This window comes from Octopus sinensis, linkage group LG16, assembly GCF_006345805.1.
Source record: "Octopus sinensis linkage group LG16, ASM634580v1, whole genome shotgun sequence".
In the NCBI taxonomy this organism is placed as follows: Eukaryota; Metazoa; Mollusca; class Cephalopoda; order Octopoda; family Octopodidae; genus Octopus; species Octopus sinensis.
In genome coordinates this window covers 54802492-54828352 of record NC_043012.1, presented here as the reverse complement: position 1 = coordinate 54828352, position 25861 = coordinate 54802492, and the positions used below count along the sequence as shown (strand labels likewise).

Below are 25861 nucleotides of genomic sequence, written 5' to 3'. Positions count from 1 at the left end.
TTAACACCAAAAATTATTTACATCAAAAAGGTAGGGTTTTTTTCTATGAAAATCCCTATTTTTTACGATGTTTTGACTGCTGTGTCACCATTTTTTAGTGTATTTCAACCAGAAAAATGTTCACTTAAAGAGAATAACAAGCTACATAATGCAAAATTTTTACTTTCCAAAAATTCCAATTCTAAAGGGTCAAAACAAACCCAAGCAACACCAGGCGATACTGCTAGTATACTTTACAAACATATGCACTATGCTTAATATGCTGGCTTTCACATGAGATTTTAGACATTTGGGGAAGAGGGTATGGGCTTAAAAAACAAAAGTACAAAAAAGAAAAACGCATCATATAATATATTAACATATACAATAAATATTCCAAGATTTTGTTTTTGTGAACTAGTAGCAGTCCTCAGAATGGCCACAACCTCAGGCTGAAACCAATTGAAAGAAATCTAATAGTCCTTCAAAATTAGCTTTTCATTGATAAATAAGTCTGAAAAAGTAGGAACAATATCCTTAATAAGAACAATTACAAGACTGTAACTGTGCACTCTTGCTTAACTATATATTCTACATGCAGAAGGTGTCTGTGACAACTGTTTCTAAGTTACTATTTTAAATTGCCTATTTAATGAATACTCTTAGTTTGTTTTTCTTTTTATTCACTCAGAATTAACATATTCTTTCAGTTATTCTAAGTTCTGGTAAATACAAGTAAGATAATGCTTAGCTGAGGACGTCTCATAAAACTGAAACATGTTTGGATATATTACTGTAATTTTAAAAAGATCACACTTACTCCCTACTGCATGCCCCAAATCAATGTTTTATCAATTTGGATTCTGGAGTCATCTCCCTTACCTCTCCTGACAAGAATTATCAATAAAGAAAATGATCCATCATTACAAGTGAAATTTCCAATAGACTGGAAAAAGGTTTTGGTTGTGGTGATACACTACATCAAGTATATTTGCCTCCACTTAAGGTTAATGTGAACAATCATAACAGGTTCAACACAGAAACAATTTATAAGAAAAAGCTATATTCACAGACACACACACACACATGCACACACTCGTGTGCGTGTGTGTGTATGTATGTATGTCTGAGTGTGTATTATAATGAGGAAAATATTGGTCACACCTGTGCCAGTGCCACTCAGTACACTCTGTAAAGTGATTGGCATTAGTGCTCCAGCATGGCCACAGTCAAATGACCGAAACAAGTGAGAGTATACATAAAAAGCACCATTTGAGCGCGGCCGTTGCCAGTACCGCCTGAATGGCCCTCATGCTAGTGGCACGTAAAAGCATCCACTACACTCTCGGAGTGGTTGGTGTTAGGAAGGGCATCCGGCTGTAGAAACTCTGCCAGATCAGATTGGAGTCTGGTGCGGCAATCTGGTTCGCCAGACCTCAGTCAAATCGTCCAACCCATGCTAGCATAGAAAGCGGACGTTAAACGATGATGATGATATATATATATATATAATACACATACACGCACATTTGTTACATTGCCCCAGCATGACATTGGCCACACAACACCTGACCAGTAAAAGAATTTATATAAAGCGTCACATATTGTAGGCAAGGATTTTTATTTTAAGCCTTTAACATCCATCACAGTTCACGTTTTCACCAATGACAAAAGTATTGGATAACAATCTTGCAGGCTTATTATATAATAGATATGGTGATATATTCATGTATAAAAAATGGTGAAATAATGAATCTAAGAAGGGAAAAAAACGTGACTTCCTGTGTGATTCGGTGGGGGGTTTTCCAATGTAATAATGTCTCAACGAAGCTGGGGTATGTGGCCACTTTGAGCAAATACCAACTGTCCTTATTATGACATACAGTTTTTTTGGCAGATTTAAAATGCTAAATTGTTCAGTGCTCACATGTAATTGTAATTATACAAAATATTTGCATTTAAATAAATATTTCATAACAATAACCAAAATATTTTTTAAAAAATACCCTACAATAAAAATGATAATCTGACACATAATATGAATTATTAACCAATAATTCCCAATAAATTATTATTTCTTTTCTGTTCTTATAATTGCAGGTTTCACATTTCCAAAATAACCTGTCTTCTACAAGAGACAGTTACGTTCTATCAGAGACAACCAAAATAAATAATCTATTGACTTTTTTTTTTTAATCTATATTACATGTGTTGTTGTTGATATATTTATTGCTGTAAACGCTCTGAGCAGTTTTTGCCAATTTATTTATTTATTTATTATATTATATTATATTATATTATTATTATTATTATTATTATTATATGGGATTTTTTTTATTCTTTGTTAAGAGAGTCTTTTTTTCTGAACATCGTCTCACTACAATGGTTATTTATTATTGGGAAAGGAAAAAAAAAAGATTCCCACCTTGAAGGCCACGAAAGAACCAATTAAAAATTTCCGCTAATCTTGAGTTCCATGACTACAAGAGTGTGTTGGTTGGAGGGTGGGGGCAGCCAACATTGTGATTAAATGAGGATATGAGGTGGACTACCTTTTCGTGTCATCTGTTGGACAAGCTGCCAGTATCCTCACCAATTCATGACGTTATATATATATATATATATATATATATATATATAATATATATATATATATATATATAATATATATATATATACACACACACACACATGTATGTATGTGTATATATATATATATATATATATATATATATTATATATATATATATATATATATATATATATATATACACACACACACAAAATGCTTTTTTCTTAAAAGTTCATTACAAAATCATTTTTCCATTCATTCATTTATTTATTGAATATCATTCTCCACTTTGCTATTTTTTCAAAATATATTTATTAATGAATTTACACACACATATATAGAAACACACACACACACGGGTAGGTAGTAGGTGTATTTGTTTGTTAAATTTCTGTTTCTAAAAATGGTAGCTGAAAGGCTTCGACGAAACATCAAAAACTATCCAAAACATTTCCATGGTGAAGATGGAACATACATACAAGAATGGAGGCCCTCGCAACATGATACTCGTTTCAAAAGCTGGGCGACATTAGCAAAATAATAATAATAATGAATAAATGAATAAGTAAATAAATGCACAACAACAACGTAGACATATTTAGGGAAAAGCAGTGAGGGAGAAACAAGAACACAATACCAACAACAAAACGGCCACCATCCATTCATCCATCCATATTAAAACCTTGGCGTTCGCCAATATATTGTCTAATTATCGAAATACAGCCGATTTTTGTGGGGAGAAGGTAATTCTATAGATTGTCAAAGGGTAGAAGATGGGTTTTCGAAAATTGAAATAAAACGGAGACATTGGATTTCAAGAATTTTCCCAAAATCTACAACAGAAATAGCTGATAGCCTCAGAACACATAAATACATTATGAAGACAAGCCAAAGAGGGAGCCGCTAAATGGTCGCTCAACCTGCTAGAAACAGCAGCAAAATATCCCTTGACTCACACCCCACACCGTCTTAAAGAAGGACAGACTGGGTAATATGGCTCTCGGTTTCTTGTATATAGATTTGAAAAAAAAACGATCGTCACGGCTGGAATACCTTTGGCCTGAAGGCAACTATAACTGAGCTAACCTGGGGCTAAACAACATTATGAATATATTTAGGACTGTCTCTCACCAAACACACACACATACAAATATACATGTATTTATAATTACATGCATACCCTTAATATGTTTGTGTGAATAACATTGTCCACAATGAGTATATTACCTATTATATATGTGTGTGAGTGTATTATGCAATATCTACAAGGATACTGTGTGTACGTGCATATCTATCTATCTATCTATCTATCTATATCTCTCTCTCTTTCTCTCTCTCTCTATATATATATACACACACATACGCGCGCACACCCATGACCGTGTACAGTGTTTTTTGATACACAATAAAATCAACGGGGTACGTTATATTTGTGTTTTATCTACTATACACAAATTCATATAATTTGCGTATAGTAGATAAAAAATAGACAGTAGTGGGGTTGTATAATATCGGCGAGTGTATAATAGGTGCGCTACCTGTGTACAAAAGACGTGCACCACAATGAATATTACGTAAAGTCAGATCAACGTATGCTAATTAATGTGTCTGTATATGCTTATACGCAAACACACGCACATACATACATACGTACACGTCTATACGTTTTGTGTACAATGGATAAGTACACCGTGTGTTATTTATAAAATCTGTGTATTGTACGTGTATATAAGTGTATACAACATAAGATCTGTAGTATGTGTATTTTGACTGAAGCCAGCCAATAATGTATGTGTGTGTGTGTGTGTGTGTGTGTGTGTATGCAATATGCTCGGGTATGTAAACTACATCATCGGGGTGCGTGCGCGAGCTGAAGCTGAAGCTATCTGATATCCTGTTATTACTAACAAAGTCACAACAAGCTGCTTATCCATTCATTCTTTAATGAATTACTCGATTTTGTTTTGTTTAATTATATTTTATTTCTATTATTGTGTTTTTCTGCCTCGGGTGGCAGTGGAAGTTGTATATTCTTACACACATACACACACACTCACAGATATATACACACAATTTACCATTTATTCTTCATGCCAGTGAAAGACCTTTATGGATTTTCTGGTTAAATCAAGGTATCCGAAAATTCTGATCTCTCACTCATTCTTTCTTTCTTTCTTTCTTTCTTTCTCTCTCTCTCTCTCTCTGTATGTATTTATAAGAATGAAAGAAGGAAATAAAGACAGATTGGAATAAAAAAAAAGATCAGGATTGTGTATGTGTGTGTGTGTGTGTGTGTGTTAAAGAGACAGAGAGGGAGAGACACATAAGGTATGTGTAACTGTTTGTGTAAGAGAGAAAGACAAACAGAGCTTGGGAGAGAAAGACAAATGCAGACTGAAAGAAAGACAAATACATTAACATTACCGAACAAAGAAAAATTCCAAGCAACGAGACAGGTGGGATTCACACAAACCAATACATACATTACACAACACACACATTCAGAGGAGGGAAAAGAGAAAGAGAGAGAGATCTAACTATACAGTTTACATAATGAGGGAGCCTTCTACGTGGATGCTCACCCTGTGAGAAATAACAGCCAAATCTCACGCCAATGACATCCTATCGTCTAGAATAAATGATGTATTGGATAATGTAAGCCTAGGTATACTGTCCGAATAAAATACGGAATAGTCATGACTGGAACGCTCTTGATTAGAGTTGACCCAGAGATAAACAATAACAAAAATATAATTACAGCTATAAACATAAGTGCATATAACAACAAACAGCTACTCTACACATCTTATACAGACACTTGATACGCGTATATTTATAGTTCGGATTATACACAAATACACATGTGTTTATATAAACATACATACATATATACATGCACGTGTGTAAGTGTGTGTTGCGTCTGTGTGTGTGTATGTTTGTAAGCAAGTCTGAGAGACATGCCATTGATTTGACCCGGCAGGGACTACTGTCACTCCCTCTTTTTCAGTGTCTGTCTGTCTATCTATCTATCTGTCTGTCTATCTGTCTACTTATCTCTTCTTCGCTCTCTCCCACTTTTTACCTATCTAACCAACCATCTCTCCCTCTAGCTCTCCTTATTTGTATCCATCTCTCTTTATATCCATCCAGCCATCCCGTTCTCCTTATCTATCTACCTACCTACCTATCTATCTCCTCTCTCTCGTTATCCATCTCTTTCTTTCTCTATCCATCTCTCCCTCTCGTACCCTCCCAGTTTATCATTCTGTCACCAAACATAACCACACTCACATACTAGTCAAACATACATATATACATTACACACATATATATATATATATATATATGTACCTACGTAAGGGAGGGTGTGCTACAGAGATAGGGAAGTCAACGAAAGCGGGGCCCAAAGTATGTAGCAAGGAAAAGAAAAAACAATTTAATAATAATAAACACATCAGACGGATAAGGTATTAGAGCAACAAGACAGTTTAAAACAAACGCCATAAGAGAATGGAAACACATAGCCATTATTAGTAAAATATTTAAAACAAAGGCTGGTGTGAGTAGTTTTGTGGATGTGACTAGCATCAACTTTGACAATCCATCTTGTCAAAAAAGAAAAAAAAAACAGAAAGAAACAAAAAATGCCAAGTGTAACTTTTATCTTGTTCTGTGTTTTGATTTTCTTCCTTAACATTCTTGTGTGTATTTTCTTATATATATATACTTATGTGTGTTTGTATGTATGTGTGTGTGTGTTTCATTTTGTATATTTGTAGGGTGAAAATTTAAGGAGTGTTGTTAACGTTAACCTTTAGAGGATCGTCATTATTACTATTATTATTATTATTACTTTTTTTTTGGTTTTGGCCTTGTGTACATGGATGGATGTGAAGTTCAGAGATATGTATATAAAAGCATTCCCACCAAATTTGGACTGACTGCGACTAAGCCAGCCTGCAAATACCCCAACTAAGATGTATGATGATGTTATCTGAAGTGTTTGGCCAGACTACCTTCCAGCTGTATTAGAAGAACTATATGTTACTCACCTGTCCAGTAACGCTGTTAGAAAACAGATGACTTAATGAGTTTGGCTACGGTGTAAAGTATCCACTCATGTGAATTCATATATATATACATATATATGATATATATATATATATATATATGATATATATATATGTATGTATGTGTACGAATTAACAGTCTACTAGGAGGGCAATGTTTCCAGTTGTTGAATTCATATAATTAGGGAGAGATCAATGATCCTGAACGAAAAATACGTTCAACTCCGGACCCGATGCCTGCTGCGATCACATCTTATGTTATGCGATAGACTACGTTCCCGCGTGTCGGAAAAAAAAAACACTGCTGTCATTCAGTTTGGCTCCAGCAAATGTCAAATGATAAAAACTATGTAGGCTATGTTGGTTGAGGGAGCAGTCGTTGTGTAGTGGCATCGAAGAAAGAGTCGAAGAAATGCGGTGCAGACTTAAGTAATGTCCCTTCTATGGCCTGTTATGTACACTGATTGTCTTTGATTAAATGTCTGTGAGGCTTTTCTTAATTCCTTTTTACAAGTCACGGCATCATTCTTCAACGCGTTCACTCGGTAACGTTGAGAACAAGCACACCCATAGCGCACTATCTAAATCAATATATTCCGTGCAGACACCATTTAGTAGTGCTTTGGTGGAATCGTTTTCATTTTTAGAGAATCCACAGAGTTATTTAACCATTGATGTATTAAATTCTTCGTTTATTCTTAACAGCTACCCGAAATCCCATAACCTGAAGATTGTTTTGTATAAATACTCACCAAAACTTGCTGATAGTCTTCGTTTTGGCTTTGTTTTTCCTCAGTAAGGCTGATTACAAGAAGGCAGTTGTGTATTATTCCATTAAGAAGTTAGAACTATTTACCCAGGGTAACTTGCGTTCAAAGTAGGAAGGCCTAGTTTTATGACTTACGACTAGAAGAGAAGAATTATTCCACTGTTAAGGAAAATAGCGAGCTTTTTAAAAGGAACTTTAAGTGACACTCACTGGATAATTAATCTTGTATTGATGTTTAAAATAAAATTTAAAGTTCAACATTACACATATCCAAAAATGAAGTTAAATTGATATTTTATTTTTACTTTCAGTTAGTGTAATAAAAGGAAATAATAAATTCCATTAAATTCATTTTAAATATTTAAATATTTTATTATCAGTAAGTATGACTTTAAAGTTACAAGTTTTATCCTTTCAAAGTTGATTCATAAAGAAAGATAAAAAAATATCATTCCACAGCAGCAGAGAAAAATAAATTCTTTTGATTAGCCGTTGTTCCTCTCTACCTTTCAGTCATTTAAGTACCAAAATATAGATTTTACTTTACATTGTCAATAAAACATGCACCTTAACCTTTCCATTATCTCATCATCACAGCTTCATTAACATAACCACTGCCATCATCATCATCATTTCCTTTACAATGCTGCTACCATCATCGTGTCATTGCCATCCCATTTATCATCACAACCACCAACAGTCACCATTATAACTGCCATTACCAAACACCAGCATTATCATCATCATTATCAACATCAATACCGTTACCATTTACTATCTCCAGCTCTGGCTAGTGTCATTTTTCTCAATTTTCAGTTAAATTCATATATTTTAGTCACAAAATCACATGTAATATTTAAACATACACAGCAGAGAGCAAAGACATTTATGATTGAGGGCCTGAGACAAAGTCCAAAATTGGCAGCAGGTTATCATAAGCAGCACCGCAACTACCACCCTCTTCACTGTTTAACCAATTCTTTTCCAATTCCATATGAGTTTCATCTAACACTGTCTTTCTCTCTCTATCTTTGCCACACTCATTCTATATATCCTCATCATTGTTTCAACATAAGACATGTCCATGCTTGCCTGAGTTGGATGGAATGTGTCAATGTGAATTTTCTATGGCTGGATGCCTTTCCTGCCACCAACCCTCACTTACTTCCAAATAAGATAATATTTCCCCATGGCCAGACATGTTTTCATGGAAGACTGCAAGAAGGATACCACTTCCATGATGGCAACACTCATTTACAACATCTCATATGATTTTAAGGCAAGGAGTCTGTAACACACACACACACATGTATAAATGTGTGTGAGTGTTACTGACTCATATATATATATATGTGTGTGTGTGTGTGTGTGGAGGTGCAATGGCCCAGTGGTTAAGGCAGCGGAATTGTCGTTGTAGGATCGCGGTTTCGATTCCCAGACCGGGTGTTGTGAGTGTTTATTGAGTGAAAACACCTAAAGCTCCATGTGGCTCCAGCAGGGGTTGGTGGCGATCCCTGCTGTACTCTTTTGCCACAACTTTCTCTCACTCTTTCTTCTGTTGGCCTGCTCGCTTAGCCAGCAGGGTGATGTCATTTGAAGGCTAAAAGAATGTGAAGCACATTGTGACCAGCGATGTGTAGCAACATCTAATAGCCTGGTCGGTCATGTGATCACGTGATATATATATATATATATGACAGGTGCTGAAAGGTTCTTGGCTTTAAAGGCATTGTGAAAGGCCTGGTTGAAGGTTCTACCTTCCAAGTTCTTTTACAGGGCTTAGAAAAACTGAAGAACTGCTTCAATAAGTGTGTGAATCTGGGAGGGGAATATGTTGAATAAAATCATAACAGATCCTCCTGTATTTTCTTTTACCCAAAGCCAGGAACTTTTCAGCACCCCCTTGTGTATATATATATATATATATATATATATATATATGCATACCTTTCCTACTTGGGACACAAAATTCTACTTGTGAAGACCTGTTGAGGCAAGTGACAATCAAAATCAAAATTGATCAACATCAATGGAAATTGTAGCTGTGATACCAGTGCCAGTGGCACGTAAGAGAACCATCCGAACGTGGCCGTTGCCAGCGCCGCCCCGACTGGCCTCCGTGCCAGTGGCACGTAAAAAGCACCATCTGATCGTGGCCGTTGCCAGCCTCACTTGGCCTCCATGCTGGTGGCATGTAAAAAGCACCATCCGATCATGGCCGCTTGCCAGCCTCGTCTGGCACGTAAAAAGCACCCACTACACTCACGGAGTGGTTGGCGTTAGGAAGGGCATCCAACTGTAGAAACATTGCCAGATCAGACTGGGCATGGTGCAGCCTTCTGGCTTCCCAGACTCCAGTTGAACCGTCCAACCCATGCTAGCATGGAAAGCGGACGCTAAACGATGATGATGATATGTATGTATGCATACATACATACATACATTCTAGAAATATTACCTGTATAATGAAACAGAGTGTCAGAAAATTTATTGGTATTATTTATTCAACATTACAGATGTTTCATTTGCTAACAGGAATTACTGATTTTTATATGTTAGATAGACATGTAAGGAACTTCCAATTAGAAATTCTCCAGATAGAGAATTAAATAATATTAAAAAGTATTATTTAATTCTTTGTCTGAATAATTTGTAACAGGAAATTCCTCACATGCCTAACACATAAAACTCTAACTCCTATTAGTAAATGAAACATCTGTAATGGTGAATAAATACTACCAATAAATTTTAAAACTTCATATTTTGTCGTATGTATTTATATATACCACCTGATTGGCCCTTATGCTGGTGGCATGTAAAAGCACCCACTACACTCTCGGAGTGGTTGGCATTGGGTAGGGCATCCGGCTGTAGAAACTTTGCCAGATCAGATTGGAGCCTGGTGAAGCCTTCTGGCTTGCCAGCCCTCAGTCAAACTGTCCAACTCATGCCAGCATGGAAAGCGGACGTTAAATAATGCTGATGATATGTGTATATATATATATACATATAAGGGAGAGACAGACAGATAGGCAGGTAGGCAGAGAGATAGATGTATTTTTTTGTGCCCATAACTCTTTTACTCTTTCGCTTTTAGTCGTGCAAATTGACCCCAGGACTTATTCTTTGTAAGCCTAGTACTTATTCTATTGGTCTCTTTTGCCAAACAACTAAGTGACGGGAACATAAACACACCAGCATCGGTTGTCAAGCGATGTTGGGGGAACAAACACAGACGCACAAACATACACACACATGCACACACACACACACACACATATACATATATACGGCAGGCTTCTTTCTGTTTCCGTCTACCAAATCCACTCACAAGCCTTGGTTGGCCTGAGGCTATAGTAGAGGGCACTTGCCAAAGGTGCCATGCAGTGGGACTGAACCCGGATCCATGTGGTTTGTAAGCAAGCTACTTACCACACAGACACTCCAATGCCATCTAAATTATTCTTTTATATTTTTATTATTTACATAATTTTCTACCATATATTTCAATGGTAGAAGTAACAAAGAGAACTATGAGCTCCACTTGCTTTAGTAACAAAAATACACGACTTTTATTATATTTATTTTCAATAATAAACTCTGTTGTGTATCTATATTCTTTAACTCTTTTACTTGTTTCAGTCATTTGACTGCGGCCATGCTGGAGCACCGCCTTTTTACTCGAGCAAATCGACCCCAGGACTTATTCTTTGTAAACCTAGTATCTACTCTATTGGTCTCCTTTGCTGAACTGCTAAGTTACAGGGATGTAAACACACCAGCATCGGTTGTCGAGTGATGGGGTGGGGGACAAATACAGACACACAAACATATACACACTCATACATACATATATATATATATATATATATATACATATATACGACAGGCTTCTTTCAGTTTCCAACTACCAAATCCACTCACAAGGCTTTGGTTGGCCTGAGGCTATAGTAGAAGACACTTGCCCAAGATGTGACGCAGTGGGACAGAACTCGGAACCATGTAGTTAGTAAGCAAGCTACTTTCCACACAGCCACTCAAGCAAAAATAATCTGAAGTCGTACAAAGAAAGAAGTGATGATCATAAAATCTGATTGGGAAGACAATCTTCATAAAAAAAACTGTTGTAATCAAAAATCTACATAATTAAACATGAAACTGTATACTCTCTTTTACTTGTTTCAATCATTTGACTGTGGCCATGCTGGAGCACCACCTTTTTAGTCGAGCAAATTGACCCCAGGACTTATTCTTTGGAAGCTTAGTACTTATTCTATCGGTCTCTTTTGCCGAACTACTAAGTTACGGGGACATAAACACACCAGCATTGGTTGTCAAGCGATGTGTTGGGAGGACAAACACAGACACACACATACATATATATATACATGTATACGACAAGCTTCTTTCAGTTTCTGTCGACCAAATCCACTCACAAGGCTTTGGTCAGCCCGAGGCTATAGCAGAAGACACTTGCCCAAGGTGCCATGCAGTGGGACTGAACCTGAAACCATGTGGTTCGTAAGCAAGCTACTTACCACACAGCTACTCCTATGCCTATAGAGTAAAATCTATCAATGATATGTTATTCTATCCATGTTTGCAAAAATGACTCATCAAAGGATCTATTAAGTTATAAGGTACAAGGCAGTGTACAACGTATATGTGCAATGCTTGAAATGCAGACTATATACAAGTATTGCCAATATGTATATTTTTGTACTTCAGAATTGTAATATATTTTAGGCTAGCTTAGAAACTGCACTCTGTGTAAACTTTTAAGCTAGCTCCTGCAGAGGGCTAATTGGGCCTCTGACCCAAAACTAAAGACTGCTAAATAACATGACTATAATATGTCTATAATGACTATATGCCCCCGTGATGTTTGATCAGAGATTAAGGACGGATGAGAATTAATTCTTTAAAGTAATCATTCTATAGTTCCAGTTCCAAGTTGAATTCCATATTTTGGCCAATTGTCCTAAAGTTTTTATCACAACGTAAAATTAATGAAATGAATATCATTTATCTCCCCCTTCATCTCTGACATCATCTGACAAAAGCCAACCAAGATGGTGTGAATCAGCCAAGCTTTACCTGCTAGAAATAGCAACCCAAAATGCTTTTAAATCAGATCCCAATGCTGGATGTTCAAAAGCCAAATAAAGGGCAGATTTTCAATTCCAGAATCATCCTGATTCCAAAAAAGTATAATATGTCTATGTAGAGCAAATATAGACTGAAATATAGGGGTCCCAGACGGACAGGATTTCACTTTTATCAGATGAAAACTTATTTATATTAATGATAAAAAATATATGTTGTGAATGTATATTAAATAAAATTTTCATATCGTGGTGTATGTTTCACCTTAAAAGCTTTATATGTAGGACATATAGGATATGTCATAATATTCAAATTATCTGCATAAGGAATGCATGCTGCATTAACTATTGACAAAATATACAGCTTGTAGTGACACCTGGTTCTAGACACCATTGTGGAACATTCATCCACGCATGCGCATAGAATTAGAGCTTTCCGGAGATCTGATGGAAGCCCCTTATGTGCATGCACAATCATCATCAGCAGCTAGGCTTGACCACCCATTCATCCTTTTCGGCCCCAGCTTCTGACCAGACAGGACGCAACTTAGACCAGCTCCGTGGAGCAGGAATTCTGATGGAGAGCGACGTTGTGAGTCTGTGAAAATGCCTTCGTATTTTTGTGCCTAACTACCAACCCTGCTGCTTCCACACCAAGGCGTCCAGGCTACTGATCTCCAGAGAGGAAATGTTTATTCAGGCGAAATAAATTATTATTGTTATTTGTTCGGAGAGATCTTGTCCTCGCCTTTTCCTTCCATGAACTATGTATGGAATTGTGAAGCACCCATCCAATGCCAACTCATTTCCTCCAAACTGTTGGAGGATCCTGTGGAGCAATATCTAGAGGGCTAGTACTGGGTAACAGTAATAAATTCACAGAGAAACTCTAGGTGCTGAAAATGAAGTGGCTGGTCTGTTTCAGAGTACTCTCAGATGTACTACTACTAAGGATAACTTCCAGAAATCCTTGGCTTGGCAGCAATACTAAGGAGTGCTACCAAAATGTTTAAGATAAACACTTCAGGAATGGAAGTACCACCAGGCAGGACAGTCTGAAATGAATGCAACATGACAAAACTGTACTGAACATACTCATGCAGTAGCCAAGCACAGACCTGTAGAATTATATAGAACAGCTTTTTGTCGTTGCATGAGGGTCAGATCTAGCTACAGACTGAGTCCATTGTGAACATTATCACACAACCTCCTTTAATGAGATGAAGCAGGCATTTTCCTCTGTCTATGGTGAAAGAGATTGTTTTGTAGATGTGGCTGAAAGGATTGAAGATAGACACCCTCCCCTTCAGTCAGCCCTGTATCAATTTCTTTCGTGTTTCACATGGAAAGGAAAATGAAAGTTGATAGGGAGTTCTCCAGTATGTTTTTCAAAAGGTGACTGATCAGGAAAAAATTAGAGTGAACAGAACTAACCTAAGTATGCATTTGTAGATTGGAGAACAGTAGTTGGACAAGAGTTAATATCCTCAGTGACCCTGGATCTGTAAGGTTCCTTCATTGACACTAGTTGGAGGCTCTTCTGTGTCAGGAGGACTGTTCCATCCATTTCCATATTATGTATACTTTTTATCTCATTTTTTCCCCACCAACTGCCCTTTCTTTTCCCTTAACAATCTTATGTACACCAACACACACACAAAATGTTAACCTGTCTTTGTAATGTGCTCCTCATCTGATTCTACTGAGGCAAATAAAAAAAACAACATTATTATTATTATAAGGTGGCAAGCTGGCAGAATCGTTAGCACACTGAAGTCTACTTTGCTTTTCATCCTTTCAGGGTCGGTTAAATAAGTACCAGTTATGCATTGGAGTTGATGTAATCGACTTAATTCTTTCCCCTAAAATTTGAGACCTTGTGCTTCCCGTAGAAAGGATCATCATCATCATCATCATCATCACAGAATTATCTTGGTATCAGAGTGATGAACAACAAGCTACATCTTGCAGCCACAGGCCTCAAGGTTTTGGCTTGTAGAAGCAACTCTGCATGGGTATCACCCAAGACATGCTGGACTGTGTAAACCACAACCCAGTCTTCATGAAAACCACATCGTCACCAGTGATGAGACAAGTACACACTATATGTCTCTACTCTATGTGTAACAGCTGGGAACTCTCATGGCCTACTGTTATGAAAATGTTAATGCATATGCAGGAAGGGTAGCGTCACTTCCCACCCAAAGGAATTAACCCATGTAGCATTTTTTTGTCTTTCCCTCTCTCTGCTGGGTAACCATATACCTCCTCTACAGCAAAACACCTGTTTCTGCCTTCTCTCTCTCTGTCTGTCACACTTTAACCTTCCATCATCTAACACAAGATCATCTTTTCCAATGCCCTCTCCCCTCTCAAAAATTCCAAGTTACTTGGTAACCCAGCCGGTGCTGGTGCTATGTAAAAAGCATCCAGTCCACACTGTGAAGAGGTTGGCATTTGGGAGGGCATCCAGCTGCAAAAATCATGCCAAAACTGACCTCACCTGTGCTTGTGCCATGTAAAAAGTGCTCAGTCCACTCTGTAGGGTGGTTGGTGTAAGGAAAGGCATCCAGCCATAAAGACCATGCCAAAACAGACACAGACGCCAAGAACAATCTTATGAAACCATCCAACTCATGCCAGCATCGAAGGTGGATGTTAAACAATGATGATGCTGACGATGATGATTTTTTAACACTCCTTGTATATAACCAGGATTTAAGAATGGTGGTTTCCATTCCCAACATGCCAACTTCAACTAAGGTTACACCAGCTTCCTTTAAGTTCCATATATTTTTTAGTTCTCTTTTCAGTCCTCATTAGTTACTTTCTCTTCCTCCTTACTTTTTATATTCTTGTCCCTGGGGACTATTATGTCAATAATATCATGTTTTCTATTTTTCTTGTACAGCACCAAAATATCTGACTTTCTATGTTCTATCGCATGGTTAGTTTGCATGTTAAAGTCCCAGAGGATTTTAACATTGGTATACACCATTATTGTTGTTGTTATTATTATTATTATTATCATTATTTTTCCTTCTTTCTTCAAATTTTCTTCCATTTCTCGTCGAGTACACCTAGGGCAGAGAAGCTCATTGTATGCATTCCCAGATTACACATGCAAATTCACAGGTAAAATATGTATTTAAAAAAATTAATGAATAAATAAATTCATGAATGGATGTTGTTATCACAGCGATAATGCTCTTCTCAGTACATGAGCCGTTCCTATTATTATTATTATTATTATTGAGTGAGTGAGAGAGCAGTGCATGCCATCAAAGTGACACTTGGGTAAAATATATACGAAGCACAACAGTCCTCATGATATTCCCATCACCTAACTGTATCTCTTCCTTGATGCCATCTACTTTTCTTACTAGCCAGGACTGTTTCACTCATTATCCACCCTTCGTTTGTTAATACTGTTTTCTTCGCCCACACTTTCAATGATTATTTTCACTCACCACCAATCATCTCTCACCCTCCTCATGCACTACATCTGTTTCTCGCTTTCCTACCCACTCCTGCACATACTCAACATCATCTCCTCCCCCTCCTCTCTCTCTCTATCATTTTTATCCTATCTACTCTTACTTCATTGTTATTCTGCTACTCAGCCCTGTCAAACACCCCCTACCCTTGCTCCTGTTTCTGCTTTCTTGCTCCTCTTGATCATTCCCACCCTTTGCTTTTAAAATATGACCAGTCAAATAGCTCCTTTACAAGAAGAAACCTGTTCTGCTCTTGCCCCTTTTTTAATACTTTTTTTATCATTCCCACCCTTTCTTTTAAAATATGACCAGTCAAATAGCTCCTTTACAAGAAGAAACCTGTTCTGCTCTCGCCCCTTTTTTAATAATTTTTTTATCATTCCCACCCTTTCTTTTAAAATATGACCAGTCAAATAGCTCCTTTACAAGAAGAAACCTGTTCTGCTCTTGCCCCTTTTTTAATACTTTTTTTATCATTCCCACCCTTTCTTTTAAAATATGACCAGTCAAATAGCTCCTTTACAAGAAGAAACCTGTTCTGCTCTGGCCCCTTTTTTTATACTTTTACCCATCTTTTGCTCCTCATCTCCAAGTTTCCCCTCCTAAGTACATAGTCTTGCAAGCTGCATTACAGCCTCAATAGTACTGGTAGCATGAAAAAAGCACCCAGTATACATGGCATCCATCTGCAGAAACTATACTAAAGCAGACAGTGGAGCACAAATGTAGTCCTTAGGCCAATCCAACCATGTCAAACCATCTAACCCATCTAAGGCAGCGAGCTGGCAGAGATGTTAGCATGACGGACGAAATGCGTAGCCGTATTTCATCTGCCATTACGTTCTGAGTTCAAATTCCGCTGAGGTCGATTTTGCCTTTCATCCTTTCGGAGTCGATAAATTAAGTACCAGTTACGCACTGGGGTCGATATAATCGACTTAATCCATTTGTCTGTCCTTGTTTGTCCTCCCTGTGTTTAGCCCCTTGTGGGTAGTAAAGAAATAGGTATTTCATCTGCCGCTACGTTCTGAGTTCAAATTCCGCCGAGGTCAACTTTACCTTTCATCCTTTCGGGGTCGATTAAATAAGTACCAGTTATACACTGGAGTCGATATAATCGACTTAATCCATGTGTTGTCCTTGTTTGTCCCCTCTGTGTGTAGCCCCATGTGGGCAGTAAAGAAATAAGAAACCATCTAACCCATGCCACCATGGATCATGGACAGTTGCTTTGACATTTCTTAGCCATCATTGATTTATTATAATTGCCACTCAGTCAGTTATAATAATAAGTGTACCACTTGATCCAATGAATGGAACAGCCTGCTCATGAAATTAATCAGCAAGTGGCTGAGTACTCCACAGACGTTCTTCACATTTACATTCTGAGTTCAAATTCCATCCTGGTCGACTTTGCCTTTCACTCTTTCAGGGTTGATAAAATAAGTACCAGTTACGCACTGGGGTGGATGTAATTGACTTACCTCTCCCCCAAATTGGTGGCCTTGTGCCAAAATTTTAAACACACACACTTATGTACATATTAGAAGCTTGCTTCCCAACCATATGATTCAGGGCTCAGCTCCCCGCATGATGCCTTGGGCAAGTGTCTTCTATTATAGCCTCAGGCCAACCAAATCCTTGTGAGTGGATTTAATAGACTGAAACTGAAAGAAGCATGCTGCATGTTTGTGTGTGTGTGTGTCTTTGTGACTGTGTTTCCCCACACACACTGCTTAACAACCAGTTCTGATAGGTTTACATCCCAGTAACTTAACAGTTTGGTAAAAGAGAATGATAAAATAAGTACCACACTTTAAAAAAATAAGTATTATGGTCGATGCATTCAACTAAACATTTTTGAAGGTGGTGCCCCAGCATAGCCACAGTCTAATGACTGAAACAAGATAAAAGATGTAAAGATATATATATATAGTTGCATGATACCAGTGCCGGTGGCATGTAAAAGTACCATTCAAAAATGGTTAATGCCAGTACTGCCTGAATGGCCCTCATGCCAATGGCACATAAAAAGCACCTACTACACTCTCAGAGTGGTTGGCCTTAGGAAGGGTGTCCATCTGTAGAAACCTTGCCAGATTAGAGTGGAGCCTGGCACAGCCTTCTGGCTTGCCAGTCCTCAGTGAAACCGTCGTTGCCAGTACCGCCTGACTGATCCCCGTGCCAGTGGCATGTAAAAGCACCCACTACACTCTCAGAGTGGTTGGCATTAGGAAAGGCATCCAGCTGTAGAAACTCTGCCAGATCAAGATTGGAGCCTGGTGCAGCCTTCTGGTTCACCAGTCCCCAGTCAAATCATCCAACCCATTATAAAAGCACCTACTACACTCTCAGAGTGGTTGGCCTTAGGAAGGGCAACGCATGGAAAGCGGATGTTAAACAATGATGACGACGATGATGTGTGTGTGTGTGTATAATAAATATATATACATCATCAGTAAATCATAAATCCAAAAGTGAAACGCACTCTAAAATACAGAGCAGTAGAATATTTAGGTAAAGATAGTTATGGCTGGTCTATGGGGTTACCCAGGGTTCACATTCAGAAAGCATCTAGCTTTACATCTTGTCAGACCCAAATGGCTGATGGCCTATAACCTCTCTTCAAAGTGGAGGAAGAAAAGACCTCGAAGTCATTAAGGTCTGACAAAATGTAAAACTAAGCGTTTTGTGGACATGAAGCCCTGGGTAACTCCCATAACTATCTTTACCTAAATACATACATACATATATATATATATATATATATATAAATTAGAAAGAAACCACCTTTTATCAATTCAAAATGAACAATTAAATTACACCATCTAGAAAATTACATATAATACAAATATTAAAAATAAAATAACAATAACGTTTTTATTATTATTTTGCAATTTACTTAATCATCGGTATATTATTGCTATTTTATTTTAAATATTTGTATTATATGTAATTTTCTAGATGGTGTAATTTAATTGTTCATTTTGAATTGATAAAAGGTGTTTTTTTTCTAATTTTTATATATATATGTTATATTTTGTGAAATTTGATTTAGCATTTCTAAATTTTTCCCTGTAAGTTAGGAATAATATTCCCTCAAATAATTATTGTATATATATATATATAATCATCATCATCATCATCATCGTTTAACATCTGCTTTCCATGCTAGCATGGGTTGGACAATTTGACTGAGGACTGGCGAACCAGATGGCTGCACCAGGCTCAAATCTTGATCTGGCAGTGTTTCTACGGCTGGATGCCCTTCCTAACGCCAACCACTCCACGAGTGTAGTAGGTGCTTTTTATGTGCCACCCACACAGGTGCCAGATGGTGCTGGCAAACAGCCACGAACGGATGGTGCTTTTACGTGCCACCGGCACGGGGGCCAGGCGAGGCTGGCAACGGACACGAACGGATGGTGCTTTTACGTGTCACTGGCACGGAGGCCAGTCGGGGCGGCGCTGGCAACGGCCACGAACGGATGGTGCTTTTTACGTGCCACCGGCACGGGGGCGAGGCGAGGCTGGCAAACGGCCATGAATGGATGGTGCTTTTATGTGCCACCGGCACGGGACCAGGCGAAGCTGGCAATGGACATGAACGGATGGTGCTTTTACGTGCCACCGGCACGGAGGCCAGTCGGTGCGGCGCTGGCAACGGCCACAATCGGATGGTTCGCTTACTTGTCACCAGCACTGGTATCACAGCCGCAATTTCCATTGATGTTGATCGACTTCGATTTTGGTTCTGCTTTCTGATATCTGATTTGATTTGGTTGGATTTTGATTTTTTGATTTTTTGATTTTCACTTGCCTCAACGGGTCTTCACAAGTGGAGTTTTGTGTCCCAAGAAGGAAAGGTATGTATAAGTCGACTGGCTACATACCAGGTACAGGCCACGGGTTATGGCCTCACTAGTCTTGTCGGGTCTTCTCACGCACAGCATCTTCCATAGGTCTCGGTCTCTAGTCATTTCCTTGGTGAGACCTAAAGTTTGAAGGTCGTGCTTCACTACCTCGTCCCAGGTTTTCCTGGGTCTACCTCTTCCACAGGTTCCCTCAACTGCTAGGGTGTAGCACTTTTGCACACAACTATCTTCAGCCATTCTCGTCACATGACCATACCAGCGCAGACGTCTCTCTTGCACACCACAACTGATGCTTCTTAGGTTTAACTTTTCTCTCAAGGTACTTACACTCTGTCGATTATGAACACTGACATTACACATCCATCGGAGCATACTGGCTTCATTTCTTGTGAGCTTACGCATATCCTCAGCAGTCACGGCCCATGTTTCACTACCATGTAGCATGGCTGTACGTACACATGCATCATACAGTCTGCCTTTTACTCTGAGCGAGAGGCCTTTTGTCACCAGCAGGGGTAAGAGCTCTCTAAACTTTGCCCAGGCTATTCTTACTCTAGCAGTTACACTTTCAGCACACCCACCCCCGCTACTGACTTGGTCACCTAGGTAGCGGAAGCTATCAACTACTTCTAGTTTGTCTCCCTGGAACGTGGTAGAAGTTGGTCTCTGCACATTTCCAGTGTTTATTGCTCCTGAGCATCTGCCACAGACAAAAACTATTTTCCTAGTTAGCCTTCCTTTGACATTGCTGCACCTCTTATGTGTCCATAGCTTACACTTGGTGCACCTTCTAGAGTTTCTACCTACACCTTTTTTACAGATCGAGCAGGGCCATCTACCTGAAATCGTTTGTGATTGGTCCACCTTCCTACTTATTAGGACTTTGGTTTTGGCTAGGTTGATTCTAAGGCCCTTCGATTCTAATCCTTGTTTCCACACCTGAAACTTCTCCTCCAGTTCTGATAGTGACTCAGCAATTAGAGCAAGGTCATCAGCATAGAGGAGCTCCCAGGGGCATCCTGTCTTGAATTCCTCCGTTATTGCCTGGAGGACTATGATAAATAGGAGGGGACTGAGGACTGAACCTTGGTGAACCTCAACCTCTACCCGGAATTCTTCACTGTACTCGTTGCCAACCCTCACCTTACTAGCAGCGTCTCTGTACATGGCTCGCACAGCTCTCACTAACCATTCATCTATCCCTAGTTTCCTCATTGACCACCAGATAAGGGATCGGGGGACCCTGTCAAAGGCTTTCTCCATGTCAACAAAAGCCAGGTACAGGGGCTTATCTTTGGCTAGGTATTTCTCCTGCAGCTGTCTTACCAGGAATATAGCATCAGTAGTACTTTTCCCTGGCACGAACCCAAACTGCATCTCATCTAAGCTAACTCTCTCTCTAATTAATTGGGCTATAACCCTCTCCGTAACCTTCATTACCTGATCCAGCAGCTTGATACCCCTGTAGTTATTTGTATCTAGGGCGTCACCTTTACCTTTGTAGCAGTTGACTATTATGCTGCTACACCAGTCATTGGGTATGACTCCTTCGTGTATCACCTGGTTAACTATACGGGTGACTAGGCTATAGCCGACACTACCAGATATTTTGAGCATCTCTGCAGTAATTCCTGATGGGCCTGGGGCTTTCCCTGTTTTCATGCTTGTAATTGCCTTAACTACTAAGGAACTGTTAACTCGGATTGCTGGTCCCTCTGTTGGGTCGACATTCGGCAGACTCTCTTTATCCCATTCATTTTCCTCATTCAGCAACCTTTCATAGTGGTGTCTCCAAGCCTCTCTCTTTGCATCCTCATTTAGCGCAAGTGAACCGTCATCCTTGTGAACACATTTCTCTCCTACCACGTGACGATTCTCTCTCACACACTGTCTTGCAACACGAAATACCTCAAGTCTTTCATCCTCACGGTGCAGAACATTGGCAAACTTTTTCTTATCTGCTTCCCCTCTGGCTAGATAGACCTGTCTCCTAGCTTCCCTTCTGGCAGTCTGATACACTTCCCTGCTACCACCGTTCTTCCAGTCCTTCCAAGCCTGTTTCTTTTGTCTAATAGCCCTGTCAACAATATTGTTCCACCACCACATTATTTTGGGTCTTAAGGGGACTTTGCACCAGCCACAGATCTGGTCAGTGGCTTTCAGCAGGTTGTCCCTCAGAAGCGTCCAGTTGTCTTCTACCCCATGCGTAGCTATACCCCCTTCCATTTCGTCAAAGGCTTCAAGTAACATGTCTCTAAATCTCTGTCCATTCGCAGGGTCTTTAAGCTTCCAGACCCTTCTTCTCCATGTTGGTCGTCTTCTAGTCGCCCTCCTAGTCCTGATCCTAAAGTCACTAACTACCAGTCTATGTTGTGGGGTGCATTCTTCGCCTGGGAAGGTTTTGGCATTTATAAGCAGCCATCTTTCCCTTTTTCTGACAAGGATGTAGTCGATTTGGCTAGTATGCCGGCCCGATCGGTAGGTGACCAGGTGGCTTGTCGGTTTCCTGAAGTTAGTGTTGCAAACCATAAGACTATTCGCATCGCATAACTCCAGCAGCCTGGTCCCTCCTCGTTGCGGGAACCATAACCGTAGCCGCCATGTACGCCATGGAAGCCCCCAGCATGTCGTCCAATATATGTAATGGCTTAGTCAGAGAAAGAATGGCATCACCCATTATCCTTCTCAGGATTTCTGTGATTGGTGGGAGAAAAGGAAGAAGTTATCCTGAGACCTGAGATCTGACCTAAAAGGTGCACCAGAATGGTCTCTACTACAGGCACTTAAGGGAAGGACAAGCATCATAGAGTCAGGGCCAACTTTCAGGGCAATCTAAGTTCAATTTCCTATTGAGCTATTGCTTCCCATTTTGCGCCTCACAGTCACAATTTCCAGCTATAGTAAATAACCTAGAGAGGAACATTACCAAGCAGACTTACATTTAACGTACAACATGAAAATGAAACCATCACTGGCGACCTGTTGATTAATTATTACTTGTTGGATATTTACTTTTCATATCAAGGAATACCAATTTAAGGAATTATACAGAATGTACACTGTTACTGCATATGTGATGGTAAGATGCAATCACAGCCAAACAGACATACTTCGGCATGGTGGAATAACTAATTCGAATCTGTTTGGCTTCACAGAACAGGTTGTGCTATTTATCCTTTTGATCACTGAATACAAAATGTGGCTTGCAGGACTTCTGTCCAGATGGTTTTCCTGAGTCCCCCATCTCACCCTTGTATGCCAATCCATCACAAAATAACCCATTTACAGCTGAGTGTGACGGAGTGACATGAAATGAAGTGTTTTGCTCAAGAACACAACACACTGCCCGGTGAGGGAATTGAAACCTTGATTTCATGATTGTTAGTGCAATGCCCTAAACACCAGGCCATGTGCTGAACAGTTCAAGAAGTTTGCTTAGGCACAGGAATAGCTGTGTGGTAAGTAGCTTGCTTACTAACCACATGGTTCCGGGTTCAGTCGCTGCATAGCACCTTGGGCAAGTGTCTTCTATTATAGCCTCAGGCCAACCAAAGCCTTGTGAGTGGATTTGGTAGATGGAAACTGAAAAGAAGCCCGTCGTATATATGTATATGTGTGTGTTTGTGTGTCTGTGTTTGTCCCCAGAACATCGCTTGACAACCGATGCTGGTGTGTTTATGTAACTTGGCGGTTCGGCAAAAGAGACCGGTAGAATAAGTACTAGGCTTCCAAAGAATAAGTCCTGGGGTCGATTTGCTCAACTAAAGGCAGTGCTCCAACATGGCCACAGTCAAATGACTGAAACGAGTGAAAGAGTAAAAGAGTAAGAGGGATCATGAGAACCCAGGTTCAATCTCACTGTGTGGCATCTCAGTCAAGTTTCTTTTACCATAGTTTCAGGATGATTCAAGCCTTGTGAATAAAACTGGGCTGACAGCAGCTATTTGGGTGATCATCAGATGGATTGTATTTGTAATTCAAATATCCAGCAACATTATCACACTATCTAAAATTGATTCTACCTGAGATTTACTTTTAACCTTTTAACAGATTTCTTTGTCACACTGTTTTGTATTAATCACACACCACCTCATAGCTTTGAGATTTCAATGATGTGATTGAACATTTTTCGGTAGGTAAGACAGGCTGAATCTGGCTGGCTTGAACATAAAACAGGTTGACTATTTGAGCTGGATATGGCCTTCAGAGAAGATGGATGGGCCTAATAAATGTGGTCTAAGACTCCTTCATGCAAGAAAATTTCCATTTAAACAATTCAAATAAACACATTACACTTTATATAATAAAAATTTATTAAAATAACAATTGTGAAAACAAGAACCAAAAAATACAATCAAAATTTGCTTGAATACCTCTAAACTAAGAATATTTTCCTTGAAATGAGTGGAATGGTAAAATTCTAGTAGTAATGATAAATTTCATAAACATTCAGTCCAGCCTTGACCTATTTTAGGAGTATATTAGTAGAGATGAACCATAGGTCAAGATTCCAACAGCTGTTAATAGTAGCACCCATGCCTCCTAAAGAACTTTGAAACAGCACAGAGTAAGGACCCTAATGAAACTGCACTAACCATGTTACCAGGTTGCATATCCAACAGCAGGCAGTTGATGCAGTTGAAACAGTTGAAACATGCATAGGTCCAATGGATTGGTTTATTATTCTATACAGGTTCCTTCCTCTTTTCTAAACAACATTATTTTTCTGTTAAAATAATTTAAAATGTTTAGAAAAGAGGTTTATTAAAATTAACTTTATTTTCAAGAAGCTTGTTTTGGAACTGTGTGGTGTTAGATTCAGTCCTTCTGTGTGGCACCTTGGCAACAGTTTTCAATTATAGCCCTGGGCCAACCAATGCATTGTGAGTGAATTTGGTAGATAGAAATTGTGTGGTAGCCTGTTCTATATAAACATATACATACATACATACACACACACTCATACATATGTTTATATGTATAAAAGAAGAACACAAATCAGGTTTAAAATTTACTACAGCTGTTTCAATAGGATTTTAGCGATGCATTCAGCTTACATTATAGCATAAATGCACCATCTTCAGGTAAAATTTTAAAAACAATGGTGGTGCCCCAGCATGACTGCAGCTCCCAAGCTGAAACTGGTTAAAATTTTATATATAAAAGGCAAGGTAAAACCTATACATATATATATATATATATATATATATATATATATCCTCATCATCATTTAACATCCATTGTCAATGCTGAACATGGGTTGGATGGTTTGACCAAGGCTGGTAAGCTGGAAGACTGCACCAGGCTCCAGTCTGATTTGGCATGGTTTTCTATGACTGGATACCCTTCCAAATGTCAACCACTCCGAAAGCATCCATCACACTCTTGGAGTGGTTGGTGTTAGGAAGGGCATCCTGCCATAGAAAACCACATCAAACCAGACTTGAGCCTGGTGCTGCCATCCAGCTTACTAGCCCTGTTCAAACCATCCAACCCATGCCAGCATGGACAACGGACATTAAATGATGATGATGATCATCATCATCATCATCATCATCGTTTAACGTCCGCTTTCCGCGCTAGCACGGGTTGGACGGTTCGACCGGGTCTGGGAAGCCAGGGGCCGCTCCAGGCTCCAGTCTGAAATCTGGCAGAGTTTCTACGGCTGGATGCCCTTCCTAACGCCAACCACTCCGTGAGTGGATTGGGTGCTTTTTACGTGCCACCTGCACAGGGGCCGGAGGGTCCGGCATCGTCACGATCGGTTCGAGCATTTTAACGTGTCAGCGGCACGGGGGCAACGAGGTCCGGGGTACTTTGGGGATCGGGGTACTTTGGGGATCCAGGGTACTTTGGGGATCCGGGGTACTTAGAATGGGTAGGGGGTATGTGGAATTGCTGCAGAAAGCAGCCCGGGTCTTTGTAGTCACAGCATATCTCCAGAGATCTCGGTCCTTCGCCATTGCCTCAGTGAGGCCCAATGTTCTGAGGTCA

The 25861-nt window shown here is 39.3% G+C and overlaps 1 protein-coding gene across 4 annotated transcripts in view; it reads right to left on the bottom strand.

Annotated features, from left to right (window-relative positions):
• LOC115220492 (hybrid signal transduction histidine kinase L-like) overlaps positions 1-7512 on the bottom strand; it is a 91356-nt gene extending 83844 nt beyond the window's left edge. For 2 of the 4 annotated variants that reach the window (XM_036510139.1, XM_036510137.1), the window contains exon 1: positions 7374-7512. The gene's annotated coding sequence lies outside the window, so the exon portion shown is untranslated. Of the gene's footprint in view, positions 1-6603; positions 7312-7373 lie in introns of those variants that run through there. The other 2 variants (XM_036510138.1, XM_029790623.2) reach the window with 1 other exon arrangement.
• Positions 7513-25861: the final 18349 nt, after the last annotated feature.